This window comes from Phoca vitulina, unplaced genomic scaffold (assembly GCF_004348235.1).
Source record: "Phoca vitulina isolate PV1807 unplaced genomic scaffold, GSC_HSeal_1.0 scaffold61, whole genome shotgun sequence".
Taxonomy (NCBI): domain Eukaryota; kingdom Metazoa; phylum Chordata; class Mammalia; order Carnivora; family Phocidae; genus Phoca; species Phoca vitulina.
Window position 1 is genome coordinate 1,140,427 of NW_022589764.1, and position 6,000 is coordinate 1,146,426.

Here is a 6,000-nt window from a genome sequence, read left to right on the forward strand (position 1 = left end):
ACCAGATACACAGTTTTATTTAAAGACCAAGATTCACCTAGTGGCACCAACTTAGAAAAATTCTCCAAACATCAGCTAGAGCTTTTTGTTTCCATTGAACAAAAGTGATATTATACTGCAGAGTAAGAAAATAGAAGCATAAAATGGATTATAAAATACTTGTTCCCAGATATCCTTCTTTATTGAACCAAATACATTTGTCAAATTGCAAAGCTCACTTTTACTAGAAATCACTTCTTTTATCTTTCCTATTTAGACATGGACACCAGTTTTTTTCTCTTTTTAAATGTGTGGACACTTCAAATTGCATATGACACATGGATGCTGTTCTCAGATAAAAACTTCGAAGGCTCTTTCTACTTTCCCCATTCCTTTAGAAAAGTCCTTCTAAACTCCTGTATGTATAAACTTCTGTATGTATTTATGTGGGTGTGCCTGTGAATGGGGAAGTGAGAAAGGGCAGTGGTGAAGCAATGGGCTGTGGAACTAGGTGGCCTAAATTCAAATCCCAGCTCTGCCATTCACTGGCTGTATGATTTGGGCAAGTTATTATAGTCTCACACTCTAATTTTCTCATCTGTATAAGGAGGATAATAATCTTATAGATTTCTTACCTGGAATAAAAGTTTACCTCAATATAGGTAAAGTTCACGGACGATTGCTCGCCTATATTAAGTCCCCTGAAGGTACAAATCCAGAACATAAAGTCATAAAGTTCCCCATTTTGACACTTTAGGGTTGTTTTGTTTTGTGTCGTTTTAACAAAATAGATTACAGTCTCATTGGGGATTCAATTAATCCTCCATTTTCATATTGATCCATTTGTATGGACACTGTAGGAAGACATGCAGTCTTAAACTTTCAGTCATAATAATAACCTCAATTAATCAAAATTGTGGATCAAAAAAATTTGCTTTTCTTTTAAATCTCTTTTTTGCAGTCAATCTGAAATAATAACAATTATAATAATAATAATAGACTATGAAGACAACCACGATATTGAGTTATTATTAACTGTAGTGATACCGTAGTCATGAAGCTTAATATCTGAATGGGGAACTATTTATAGACATCGTCTTAATTTGTTGCAAACAATGTCGAGTTATTTCATTATCTAACAATTAACATCAGCAGCACACTCTGCTATGAAAAAAAGAGATGATACTGCTAATTAACATGATGAAGGTGATCAGAACACTAAAACGTGAGAGCCAAGGAAAATCAAAATCCATGACTGATTCCTTGCTCAGATGCTCCGTGTCACTTGAATACTTACCAGGCCTGCCTTCCTCTGACTTCCCAGTTTGTGCCCTCTGGTCTTTCATCTTGCTTCCCCCTCTGAACTTCAGGTTTCTTAGCTGGAGAACAGGTAGACTATGCCTCCTTTCTTCACACTCCAGTTGAGAGATGAAGGGAGTGAGCAGAAAACACTTATTAAAAGACAACAGTTTTTGTCGTCAGGCTGGTGGGAAAATTGGTACAATTTTATTTTTTTTTAAATTTTTTTAAAAGATTTTATTTATTTAATACAGAGAGAGAGAGCGAGGGAAGGAACACAAGCAGGGGCAGTGGGAGAGGGAGAAGCAGGCTTCCCGCAGAGCAGGGAGCCCGATGCGGGGCTCGATCCCAGGACCCCGGGATCATGACCTGAGCCAAAGGCAGATGCTTAACGACTGAGCCACCCAGGTGCCCAAAATTGGTACAATTTTAAAGCACAGTGATGTAATGAAAGAGGAAAGATCTACTTCAATGCTTGTTGCTGGGGACTCCGCATTCTTGCAACACAACTGAGGGAGTGCTAACCACAGGGAGATCCAGAGAGGAAGCGCTGGTGTTAGGCTGCCCAGCCTGGCACTCAGCCTTCATTTTCATATCCACCTGACCTGCGCTAGTGATTCACCTCCCTGGGCCTCCAGCTCTCCATCTGCAGTATTAAGATAAGGAGCAGTATCCATTTATGTACTAAGTGAGGTAAATAGTACTTACTGTATTAAGTGAGATCATACATATAAAGTACATAGAATGGCACTTAGGAAACTCTCAGTGAATGCTTTTGCTACCTCCCTAAGAGGACAGTATGATGCTGATCAATACTGACGAGGAGTCCCTGACCTCGCTGAGCTCACTGTGGATCAAGACATTCAGAGAACCTAATGTTTAGACTTGTTGAATCACTATGTTGTACACCTGAAACTACTGGAATTATGTGTCAAGAATACTTCAATTAAAAAATAAGTAACAGGTGGCGCCTGGGTGGCTCAGTTGTTAAGCGTCTGCCTTCGGCTCAGGTCATGATCCCAGGGTCCTGGGATCGAACCCCGCATCGGGCTCCCTGCTCAGTGGGAAGCCTGCTTCTCCCTCTCCCACTCCCCCTGCTTGTGTTCTCTCTCTCGCTGTGTATCTCGCTCTGTCAAATAAATAAAATCTTTAAAAAAAAAAAAAAATAAGTAACAAACTGAGGGTTTTAGAGGGGAGGGGAGTGAGGGGATGGGTTAGCCCGGTGATGGCTATTAAGGAGGGCACGTACTGCATGGAGCACTGGGTGTTATACGCAAACAATGAAGCATGGAACACTACATCAAAAACTAATGATGTACTGTATGGTGACTAACATAACGTAATAAAAAAAAAAAAAGATACAGACAAAAAAATAAAATAAAAATAAGTAGATAAATAAATAAATAAATTTGGATAAGCATATAGGCAACTTCCCTATGATGGGATATTGAAGACAATCTAACTCTTCTTTAAGGCATGGGGTGGGGGTACGAAGCAGCTCCTTGAGAAAGTGGTATCTAAGCTTGAAAGTTAATGAAATCAAAAGGTAGTGATCTTCTGAACGCTGTAGACCTGTGGTGTCCGGAAGAACTCTCCACAGTGATGGAATGGTCTATAGCTGTTGGTGGCTCAGTCGTTAAGCGTCTGCCTTATGGTGGCCACTACCCACATATAAACAACTGAAGGCTTGGGCGCCTGGGTGGCTCAGTCGGTTAAGCGTCTGCCTTCGGCTGGGGTCATGATCCCAGGGTCCTGGGTTCGAGCCCCGCGTCGGGCTCCCTGCTCCACGGGGAGCCTGCTTCTCCCTCTCCCGCTCCCCCTGCTTGTGTTCCCTCTCTCGCTGTGTCTCTCTCTGTCAAATAAATAAATAAAATCTTTAAAAAAATTAAAAAAAATTATCAAAAATCTGGAAGCGATCCTTCTAGTTTTTAAAAAATAAATAAATAAATAAATAAACAACTGAAGGCTTGACATGTGTGCTAGTGCATGAGGGACTCAATTTTTGGTGTTATTTAATTTCAATTTTTTAACTTAAATTTAAATATCCACATGAGCCTAGTGGCTACTGTATTAGGCAACAGAGCTCTGAACAGAGGGGAAAAACATGTGTGAAGTTTCAGAGGTGAGAGGGTTCTTAAATACTGAAGACCTGACATTTTGAAGAATAGATTCATGAAGGATGATCCTTTTAGAAATTAGCAGAGCAATGCATGGCTTCTTGAAAAGTTCAGACTTCTACTGAGGGCCATGGAAAACCATAAGAAGGATTTGCATTTCAGTAAAAGGTGTAATCAGCAAAACAGCTAGAATTATCAGCAATTTATTGTTTACAAATTTTCTGACCTCATTTAATCTTGTATTCATCTATATGAGATCTATCTATTTTGCCTTTTACATGTCTTTACTTACTTGGTCTTCAACTCAGCCACCTACTTCCACACCACCACCCCCCTCAGAAGACAAACCTGATAAAAGTCAAACATTCACACGATATTCACGCACAGTTTCACACATGAGGATGTTTTATAAATCAATGCGGAAAACAGCAGCAGGTTACTTCCAAAGAAATTTCAAGAATCTTTCTCCAAAATGTGACCTGCCTCTCCAAATGCGGTTGGTGGTGGCCCCGTGAGCCGCCCACCACTCCTGGCACATTAGTTACCACCTTCTGCCATGGGTGGTGATAGAGGCGAGCTTCTCCACACACAGGAGCAGGGATGAGGGATGAGCCTGCCTCCCCCCTGCTTCACAGGGACTTCCTTTCACTCACACATCCGTATCCATCCTCCCAGGCACGTTGAAAAGAGAATCCGAGCTAGACAAGGATATCCACGGCAATATGCTGACAGTCCGTGCTTGCTGACCTGACTTTCCATGTCAGGTCTGAGAAGATAAAAGATGGCGTCCTTCCAAGTGGAAATGAGGAAGGAGCACAGCCGCTCCACACTGGAACCAGCCCTTCCCGTCACTCACACACACACACACACACACACACACAGCTTTCACGCAGCAATTCTCTCACTAAGAACATTTCAGAAAAACACTAATATCTAATTTGGTTAGATCAAGTTCTTTTCTCTCTCTCTCTTTTTTAAGGAGGATTATTAATAAAATCACACTTCCTTAAAAAAAAAAAGAGGGCATGTAAATGCTGCACTAATTTAATTACACACTGGCTCTGTAAGACACTAATGTAAATATTCTGGTGAGTAGGCCTAAGACACTTGAAGTAATTACTTAAGGACTCCCTTTCAAAGAATCTCTCCCTTTTTTATTAAATGCCTTTTAACATTAGCACTTTCTTCCTGACAAATTAAATGAAATTTCATTACTCTCCCTGACTTAATGGCATGAGGCTCCTGCTGAGGTGTGAGTTAACCCTCCCCGGACAGCTGACAAGGGCTCCGACATTCAGTCAAAATGTCACTGTCCTAACACATAAGAGAAGGGAGGCCCCGAAGAATCGCTTTGTGTTTTTACCATAGTGCCCAGAATCCTTCATTTCTTTGATGTTTTTTCAGCTGTGATCCTTACAAACATCTAAGAAACCAATAGCATTGTTGTTTTCCAGTGTTCTTAAGTTCACAGGGAAAAGAAAAAAAGAGAAAGAGTACTGACTGAGACACTAATGAAGGCCGCATCAAGGACGACAACGGTTAACAGGTATATAACACTTATTAAATATCTTCCAAGCAGTTTAACTCTCTTTTAACTCACTTAAGCCCTCACAAAAATGCATTAAAATACTACTAATATTCCTACTCTAAGGTGAGGAAATTGAAGTACAGAGTGGTTAAGCAGTTTACCCAGGGCCACTCAGCTAATAAGCTGCAGACCCGGGATTCAACTCAATCCGCCAGCCATTATCATACACTTTATCCATAGAGTAATTGAATCCTCCACCCTGGGTAGACACAGAACCTTTTCCATATCCTTTCTCACATTTGTGACTCAGAGACGTCATTCAACAAGCCCGAGATCATGTAGCTCGTCTGTATTTGTAGACCTGTTTTATTAAACCTATTATGGGGGAAAATAAAAACAAACAGGTGGTAATTTACTTTTGAAAGAGAAAGAAAGAAACAGAGATTGAATTTATAAATTTGAATTTATTTTTAATATCTTAGGAATCGAGGCATAAAATTACAAGAAAATTGGAGAATAAACTACTCAGGAACTAAGAAGCCGAGGCCCTTGTCCCACAGGTTTCACGATGAAGGAAGAGGAAGTATGTGTTAATTTTTTGTTAAAACACTCAAGAAAGCCTTTCCAAAACAAGGCCTGCCAGAGTTGCTGTCTGTTGATACAGAAGCTGTGGTTGAGAATATGCCACAGAGAGAGACTCCTGGGCAAGGCTCAGTACTACTGAGAATGTCTCAGGATGAACTCCCTCCCTAGTAGCCCTGGCACTTTTTATTTTGTTCTCTTCTTTCAGAAGAAATGGTATCTCTTCTGCCCACCATGTTTTTTTTTTTTTTTTTAAGATTTTATTTATTTATTTGAGAGAGAGAGAATGAGAGACAGAGAGCACGAGAGGGAAGAGGGCAGAGGGAGAAGCAGACCCCCCGCTGAGCAGGGAGCCCGATGTGGGACTCGATCCCTGGACTCCAGGATCATGACCTGAGCCAAAGGCAGTCGCTTAACCAACTGAGCCACCCAGGCGCCCTGCCCACCATGTTTTACATGTTATCTTTTTTTTGGAAGCCTACTTGTTTTTCCTCG